The following is a 10,026-nucleotide window of genomic DNA, read 5'->3' on the forward strand; positions in this document are numbered from 1 at the left end:
CAAATGGGAATAAGAAACAAGCAGGTGTAGCTATATTAATATCTGATAAAATAGGGCTGGAGAGATGGCGTAGCGGTTAAGCGCTTGCCTGTGAAGCCTAAGGACCCCGGTTCGAGGCTCGGTTCCCCAGGTCCCACGTTAGCCAGATGCATAAGGGGGCGCACGTGTCTGGAGTTCGTTTGCAGAGGCTGGAAGCCCTGGCGCGCCCATTCTCTCTCTCTCCCTCTACCTGTCTTTCTCTCTGTGTCTGTCGCTCTCAAATAAATAAATAAAAAATTAAAAAAAAAATATCTGATAAAATAGACTTCAAACCAAAAATAATCAAAAAAGACAAAGAAGGCCACTTCCTACTTATCAAGGGAAAGATCCATCAAGAGGATATTACAATCATAAATCTGTATGCACCAAACACAGGGACACCACAGTTCATAAAAGAAAATCTACTTGACAATAAAACAGAAATAACCACCAACACCATCATAGCTGGGGACTTCAATACACCATTACAGTAATAGACAGATCATCCAAACAGAAACTCAGCAGGGAAGTAAGAGAGCTCAACAAAACCATAGAGCACTTAGACCTAATGGACATCTACAGAACTTTCCAACCCAAATCCACAGACTACACATTCTTCTCAGTAGCCCATGGAACATTCTGTAAAATAGACCATATACTGGGTCACAAAGACTGCCTCCACATATTTAGGAAAATTGACATAATTCCCTGCATGATATCAGATCACAATGCTATAATGCTGGAAATCAGCAACAAAAGACCCACCAAGAATCCCAACAGCACCTGGAAAATGAACAGCACACTTCTAAACAATAAATAGATAGTGGATGAAATAAAAAAGGAAATTGCAAAATTTTTGGAATTGAATGACAATGAGAACACACCATACCAAAACTTATGGGACACAATGAAGGCAGTCCTCAGGTGAAATTTTATAGCACTCAATGCCTTCATAAAAATGACAAAAAGATCCCAAATCAATAACCTAATCATCAACCAAAAGGCACTGGAAAAACAAGAAAAATCCAACCCAAAGACCTCCAGAAGGAAGGAAATTATTAAAATCAGAGCAGAAATTAATGAATTGGAAACCAATGAAACAATTAAGACAATTGATAAAACAAAGAGCAGATTCTTTGAAAAAAATAAACACGATTGACAAGCCTCTGGCCAATTTGATCAAGCAAAAAGAGGAGAAGCTCGGGCTGGAGAGATGGCTTAGAGGTTAAGCGCTTGCCTGTGAAGCCTAAGGACCCCAGTTCGAGGCTCGGTTCCCCAGGTCCCACGTTAGCCAGATGCACAAGGGGGCACACACATCTGGAGTTCGTTTGCAGAGGCTGGAAGCCCTGGCGCGCCCATTCTCTCTCTGTCTCTCTCTATCTGTCTTTCTCTCTGTGTCTGTCGCTCTCAAATAAAAAAAAAAAATTTTTTTAAATTTTAAAAAAAGAGGAGAAGCTCCAAATTAACAAAATTCAAAATGAAAAAGGAGAGATCACAACAGACATAAATGAAATTGGGAGAATCATCAGGACTTATTTCAAAAACCTATACTCCACAAAACTGGAGAATGTGGAGGAGATCTATAAATTCCTGGACAAATACCATCTATCAAAGCTAAACTGAGAGCAGATTAATCACCTCAATGAACCCATCACACTCATGGAGATTGAAAAAGTAATTAAAAATCCTCCTCAAAATGAAGAGTCTAGGACCAGATGGCTTGTCAGCTGAATTCTATCAAACCTTCATGGAAGAATTCAAACCAATCTTCCTAAAACTGTGCCACACAATTGAATAACAGGGAAAGCTACCCAAATCCTTCTATGAAGCTAGTATCACCCTAATTCCAAAACCAGGCAGAGATGCCACAAGAAAAGAAAACTACCGGCCTATTTCCCTAATGAACTTAGATGCAAAGGTTCTGAACAAAATCCTCACAAACCAAATCCAACAACACATGAAAGGCATCATCCACCTTGACCAAGTGGGATTCATCCCAGGAACACAGGCGTGGTTCAACATATGGAAATCTGTCAATATAATACACCACATAAACAAGGTTAAACATAAAAACAACATGATCATTTCAATAGATGCAGAAAAGGCCTTTGACATGATACAACATCACTTCATGATCAAAACTGGTGAGAATTGGCATAGTTGGCACATATCTTAACATAATAAAGGCAATATACAAAGCTCCAAAGGCCCAAATAATACTTAATGGAGAGAGACTGGAGGAATTCCCATTAAGACCAGGAACAAGACAGGGTTGTCTTCTCTCACCCCTGCTTTTCAATATAGTACTGGAAGTCCTAGCTCAAGCAATAAGACAGGAAAAGGAAATAAAAGGGATACAATTTGGAAAGGAAGAAGTTAAGTTAGCTCTATTTGCCAATGACATGATTGTATATGTAAGAGACCCAAGAGACTCCATCCCAAAACTCCAGAAGGTGATTAACTCTTATAGCAAAGTAGCAGGATACAAAATCAATGCACAAAAATCAGTAGCATTTCTATATGCAAAGTACAAAGATACAGAGAAAGAAAAAGGGACATAGTCCCTTTTTCAGTAGCAACAAAAAATAAAAATAAAAAAAAACCTTTAACAACGTTAACCAAAGAAGTGAAAAATCTATACAATGAAAATATAAAAACACTCAAAAAAGAAATTGAGGAGGATTTGAGAAAATGAAAACACCTCCTGTGCTCCTGGACAGGCAGAATTAACATTGTGAAGATGACAATCCTACCAAAGGCAATATATAGATTTAATGCAATTCCAATTAAAATCCCTACAGTGTTCTTTTCAGAGATCAAAAAAATGATTTCAAAGTTCATATGCAAAGGCATAAGGCCTCTTCTATCCAAACATATCCTCAGCAAAAGAAATACCTCTGGTGGCATCACCGTACTTGATCTAAAACTATATTAAAAAGCCATAGTAATCAAAAAAGCATGGTACTGACATAAAAACAGGAGTAGAGACCAATAGAATAGACTTTAGGAGCCAGACTTTGGGTCAAGCAACTATAGCTACTTGATATTGGACAAAGGCCCGAACAATATAGGCTGGAAAAAAGACAGCATCTTCAACAAATGGTGCTGGACAAACTGGATAACCACATGCAGGAAACTGAAACTTGATCCACACATTTCACCATGCACTACACTCAAATCCAAATGGATCAAAGACCTCAATATAAGACCAGAAACTCTAATACTACTGGAAGAAAATTTAGGAAGTACTTTCCATGATATAGGAATGGAAAAAGACTTCTTGAACACAACCCCAGTAGCTCACAATCTTAAACACTTCTTGAACACAACCCCAGTAGCTCACAATCTTAAACAATCACTCAACCAATGGAATCCCATGAAGCTGAAGAGTTTCTTTACAGACAGGCATACAATAAGCAAAGCCAATAGATTACCCACAGAATGGGAGAAAATATTTGTGGGTTATCCAACTGATAGAGGTCTAATCTCTAGAATCTACAAAGAACTCAAAACTCTAAACAGTAAGAAGTCAAACACCCCACTCACAAAATTGGGCAAAGAGATGAACAGGCAGTTCACAGAGGAAGAAATACAAATGGCAAACACACACTTAAGAAAATGTTCATCATCCCTAATCCTTAGAGAAATGCAAATTATATCAGCTATGAGATTCCACCTTACCCCAATAAGGATAGCAAACATCAAAAAATCAAACTAAAGTAAATGCTGGCAAGGATGTGGAGAAGCAGGAAAACTCATCCACTGTTGGTGGGAATGTAGGATGGTACAACCACTTTGGAAAGCAATATGGAGACTCCTGGAAAAGCTAACTATAGAGATACCAACAGACCCAGTTATTCCCTTTCTGGGCATCTACTATAAAACCTTCAAACCACAGGCCAGAGAGATTTGCTCAACCATGTTTGTAGTGGCTCAATTCATAGTAGCTAATTGCTGGAATTAACCCAGATGTCCATCACTTCAAGAATGGATAACTAAGATGTGGTATATCTACACAATGGAATTCTATGCAGCAGTAAGAAAAAATGACACAAAGAAATTTGAGGGAAAATGGTTGGACCTTTGTGCATCTAATGAGATAATCAATTTGGTTTTGTCCTTCATTATGAAGTGGTGGCATGATATGTAAATAGCATTATTATATAGATTTGGAGTAACTCATTATATTATAGCAAAGCAATTGGTGTAAAATTTAAATGGAAGACAGTCAGATTTTCTATCACAATTCTAGTAGTCCTCATGATAATTCTCGGGGTGGTAAAAATGCTATCACAGGAACTGGGCTAGTGGCAGTTCTTGTCATGTTCTGATGAAGAATCTGTTAATGCTCTTCCTGTGCCCATGACAAGCACCTTACCTACTGACCCACATCCCAAGCCCCTTCTATCAAAGAACAGGGAGCAATCTCAAAAAGGAGCAGAATTTACATCAAGGATCATTTCAAAAATATGTCCTGATATTCCTGTACATTAAAATAAGTAGAATGCTGGAGAGATTGTTTAGTGGTTAAGGTTGTGAATCATAAGGACCCATGTTAATTTCCCCAGAGCATATGTAAGCCAGATGACCAAGGTGGTTCAGGCATTTGGAGTTCATTAGCAGTGGCTAGAGTCCTGGCAAGCCCATTCTCTCTCTCTCTCATAACCAAATAAATATAAAATATTAAAAATAGCTTAAAATGCAAGTAAATTAAATTAGGAGGGAAGAAGAAATGGACAAGTTTACTATAAAAATTATGATGATAATCATCTGGAAAACTACTGTAATGGTGAGTTTAATTACTGAGATTGATACATATGTACAGAAATACCTTCATTTAATACTAAACATTGGGGCTGGACAGATGACTTAGTGGTTAAGGCACTTGTCTGCAAAGCCTAAGGACCCAAGTTTGATTCCTTAGTACCCACGTAAGCCAGATGCACAGGGTGGTACGTGCATCTGGAGTTCCTTTGCAGCGGATAGAGGCTCTGGCCCGCTGATACCACCCCTCCTTTTATCTCTTTCTATCTACTTCTTTATCTCCCTCTTAATAACTAACTAAATAAATAAATAATTTTTTGAAAAGCACTTGGTAGCATTTAACGAACTTCCTTAGGTGGCTTCAATCCAGGAGGACACAGACACCCCCCAAACTCTTTATCTTCTTTCATGTCTTCTGCTGAAACATGTGGCCTTCATGGTGACAGGTTCCTCGGGGAGCTTTCCTTTCCTCAAACTTTGTCATAGCCCGATGGCACAACATCAGTGATGCAGGCAACCCCGGTCTTAGTTTTGGCCACATTTACCCTGGTCTGTTCACTGACCAGCGTCCACAGTTTGTCAAGGTTGACAGTGGGGCCGAAGCTCTGGCTCCTCTGTACATGGTAAAGCCTCGAATCTACTTTCCCAAAGTAACCTGGATAGTGTTTGTTGAAGTGGATCCTTTGGCGATGCCCGCCAGCAGCCTTGCCTCCCGGGCACTCGGGTTCTTGTCCATGTGGCGGTGGCCGCGGCTCACATGGCCCAGAAGCTTCTGGGTCTTCCTCTGTCTGGCTCCCATCCAAAGGAAAGCGGGGGGCCTGTGTGAAGTCTGAGAGAGATAGCTAAATAAATATTTTAAAAATTTAAGCATTGAACCAGACAGTCCTGCTCACATCTAAAGTGTGGGCTCTCTGTGACCACATTCCTCCCTACAGGAGCACCCAGGCGCTCCTCTCCGTCCCGCGGGTCTGGCAGAGTCAGCGGTGCGAAGGCTGCCTCTGTCCTTAGGAAGTGACTGTACAGAATGCGCTTGTAATAAGCGCCTCTTCTTCATGGGGCTTTTCCAGAATATTCAGCCTGGGAACATGGAAACATTTAAGTGTTCCATGTTCTTCGTTCTTCCTTAGTCTCTGATTCCTGTTTCCATCTAGTTGTTATTACCTGGTCCTTGGTTGGACTCATCACAGCCTTCCACACTAGGTTTCCATGTCTGAACACCAGGCCAGGATTGCCAAAACCTGATCTAAGTTGTGCTTAGTCTATCCGGAACGTTGTGACGGTCATTCCTGACATCTTTACTTTCAGTTCTTGTAGCCAGGCAACTGTATGGTTTGTTTCTAGTTACCATAGGAACAGGCTATTACTTGGGGGAGAAGCTTCAGAAGGACAAAACTTGAGAAAGGGCAGAGAAATCCTAAATCCAGCAATAAGACAAGGTTTCCCTCTTCAGGAAGGCACTCAAAACAGCTCTAGAACCCACTTTACAAGTTTCAAGACGCCTTTGTGACTGAACACTGTGGGGCGCTCATGGACTGCTCCCTGAGAGTCATCCACAGACAGGGATTGCAGAGTTTTCACTTTTCCATAGTTTTAATGGTGGTTAAGTCATTGTCTCCTCATCCCAGGTCACTTTACTGCAAGGTATGACACCCTTCCTGATTCCACAGAAGAGACTGTATAGGAGAGAAAGCCAGATCCTGGGTAGAGAAGGACACCTGGAGGATGAGTCATCCCGACATGGAATAAGATATGGAAGGACCTTAAGTCCTTCAAAGGGTGGAGTCAGTAGAAGGGATAGTTTAAAAGGATTTGCCAGTTCTGATGTGTGTAGAATTTTCAGCCAGAAGAAGGAAACAATAGTGGGTCTTGGGCTGGAGAGATGGCTTAGCGGTTAAGCGCTTGCCTGTGAAGCCTAAGGACCCCGGTTCGAGGCTTGGTTCCCCAGGTCCCACGTTAGCCAGATGCACAAGGGGGCGCACGCATCTGGAGTTCGTTTGCAGAGGCTGGAAGCCCTGGCGCGCCCATTCTCTCTCTGTCTCCCTCTATCTGTCTTTCTCTCTGTGTCTGTCGCTCTCAAATAAATAAATTAAAAAAAATAGTGTGTCTTAACAATGTAAGTGCAAAAAGAGGCTCTGTAGCCACTGTTCTTGCTGGTCTCTTACTTTCCTTTTTTGCCAAGTCACAAGGGGTCTGATCATGCAATTACCAAAATTTTCCTTACCACTTGGCATATTTAAACCATCTACCCTTCTGTTGAAGACTCCACAGAGGAAAGCAGAGATGTAAGAGACAGAACACTACTTTTGGAGGATTAACAGCTTCATGATTTGTGTGTAATAATAATTTTTCCATGGACTTAAGGAAGGTTAGTTTTCAAAGGCAACCACATAGTGTTTCTGCAGCAGCTTATCCTCCAGTGATGCTCAGTGGGGTAGGAGAATATGGTGGCTCTGCAGCAGGCCTGGGTGGTTCCTGAATCTAAGGATATGGGCTCACTTAGCCTGAGAAAGCAGGAACCATAGTACATAAGGTACAGGTGGGTCACTGGGCTCAGAGGAGCAGGGATTCTATGTGTGCACGGCGTGTGCTGTGTGTGGCAGTGACTGAGGGACGGACATGGTGCCTGGGTATGGAGGGAGTGGAGTGAATACAGGCTGCAGCAGTGAGGATGAAGAAAGATGGATGGTGTTCAGGGAATTTACAGATGGATATGTCAAGAGTGGGACTGCATGGATCAGAGTAACCTGTACCAACTGGACCTGGGGAGTAAATCAAAAAATCCACTGAGGTAAATACCATTTCAATAAAAGCTCTTCAGAATTAGCATTTGAGTACATACTTGAATTTCAACTTTTCTCTCTGAATCAAGGTTCTGCCATGCATATACAAGAGCTCTTCAGACTCAGTATTCTAGTACCTTCTTGGCATCTAACTTTTCCATCAGGCCTTGCTGACCAAGTGGCCTTCCCTTTTTTGGGAAGCCTGGAGGACTGATTTTCCTCCAATGTGACTCTCCTGTTGCAGATACCCTAACTTAGAATTCATCTGTGCGTCTCTGTACTCTCTCTGTTCAAGAAGACAGGTAACACCAGAAACTAACGATTAGTACTGTCCCATCATCTCCTGAGGACTTCTGACCTGGGAGCATGAAACAAAATATTGGTTATCCTTTTAACTACAATGTTTATGATTGATTTTGGCTTCTACACATGGTTGATAATCATTCAGAGAAACTGTATGTTTATAATTAGGAAAAAAAATAGTTTAAAAGGATGCAGAACATATCTGGTTAGCAAAGAAGATCTTGTTAGAGAATTACACAGTAGTTTAAAATCATTCTGAATAATAGTTAAGTTTAGTTGCCAGGTGACAGTGCAATCTATATCTGGGACATAGAAAGCATATACATCCTATTTTTAAGAAACTTTTAATTATAAGTATATTATACATATTAGTAGCCCTGAAAACAATATTTCATCAATTATTTTATCAATAACTTTAAGTCAACTGATTAAATCTAGAAATTGTATGCCAAGAAAAGATGAGGTAGTATAAAAACATATCATCTGTGCTTAAAAACAACTTTGGCTAGTCTTTCAGGCCTTAGATTTTAATTTTTATGTAGTATGTGTGTATATGTGAGGGGTCTGTGTCATGAAACTAGAAATCAGGCTATGAGAGGAGGGGAAAGAAATCTTAAAGAAAGCCAGGTGTGGGGGGAAGAGGCAGTAGAATGCATGTAACATATGAGACTAGTGGAAAAGATAGAGGACTTTCATAAGGGTCTGGAGGAGAGGAGTGGTAGAAGAGAAATAATAATAATATGAAACACATTACTTTATAGTATAATTGTAAAAAAATCTAAGCATAAGTAAAGTACTTTAAAAAATTTTTTTATTTATTTATTTGAGAGCGAGAGACACAGAGAGAAAGACAGATAGAGGGAGAGAGAGAGAGAGAGAGAGAGAGAGAGAGAGAGAGAGAGAGAATGGGCGCACCAGGGCTTCCAGCCTCTGCAAACGAACTCCAGACGCGTGCGCCCCCTTGTGCATCTGGCTAACGTGGGACCTGGGGAACCGAGCCTCGAACCGGGGTCCTTAGGCTTCACAGGCAAGCGCTTAACCGCTAAGCCATCTCTCCAGCCCAAGCAAAGTACTTTTAATATGTTAATATATATGTGTGTGTGTGTGTGTGTGTGTGTGTGTGTGTGTGTGTGTGTGTAACAATAAATTTGTCATTCATAAATACCAAGGGTGTTGGTGGGATAAATATTAGTGTGTTATTTGCATGAACTAGAAACATACAACACTCGAATCAGAAAAAAGAGCTTTCATATCCCTGCCTTTCACATATTGCTTGAGTAGTTAGTAACAGTAATAACCAACAAAATCTCACATAAATAAGAGTGCACAGGGTAAATGTTTTGATCTCAAGGTGTTTTAGGTTTCCAAGTAGATAAGTAATAACATACAGGTGTGGTCAGTTAATAAACCTATAAAATTTTATTGTTTTTGTTCAAGAACCCTGCGTCATTAAAAAAAACCCTTAGATATTTAGAAATGTGTTTCACATTTCTATTGAAATATAATTTTTAAACTGTCCATCTTCCTCATTACTGAACACTTAAGATTCTGTGTGTGTGTGTGTGTGTGTGTGTGTGTGTGTGTGTGCACGGGTGTCTGTTGCATATGGGAGATAGATGCGCCTTGTTGCATATGTGGTGGTCACAGTGCCAGCTAGAGATGTTGGTCCACTTTGTACATTGTTTTTGAGACAGAATCTCTCTTGTTAAGGTTCTTCCTGCTTGGAAGGCCAGTGCAGCTGGGCGGTGAGCTCAGGATTCTCCTGGCTATGCCTCCCTTTGCTTTAGAATGTTGGGAGTTGCAGACACATGGGCCATGTTTCCTGTGGCTGTGTATGTTGTGTATTGTATGGAAAAATGTTTTCACATTGAAAAAAGTAAACAATTTTATCAGCTTTGCTCTAAAAAGTAGGGATAACTCTAAACATGGGGAGGGTCATCAGACACCCCCTAGCTGAGATCTCAGGCACCCCAGGCCAGCTGTGGACAATGACACACGAGGTCTCGTGGACTCAGGCGGTAGATGGAACACTTAGAGTGTAGAAGATCAGGATACAGCGGCTGCATCTTGGAGGGAGACTGGGATTCTGTGGAGTCTCCATGCTCCCTTGGTGAGCTCTCATCCTGAGGCTGAGGAGGAGCGTCCACAGGGCTGATCCCGA

General features: G+C 40.9%; 1 pseudogene; it reads right to left on the minus strand.

The window, feature by feature from the left end:
- Window positions 1-5,143: 5,143 nt before the first annotated feature.
- LOC101596587 lies at window positions 5,144-5,581 on the minus strand (annotated as a pseudogene).
- Window positions 5,582-10,026: the final 4,445 nt, after the last annotated feature.

The sequence above is a fragment of the Jaculus jaculus genome, chromosome 14 (genome assembly GCF_020740685.1).
Source record: "Jaculus jaculus isolate mJacJac1 chromosome 14, mJacJac1.mat.Y.cur, whole genome shotgun sequence".
NCBI lineage: Eukaryota > Metazoa > Chordata > Mammalia > Rodentia > Dipodidae > Jaculus > Jaculus jaculus.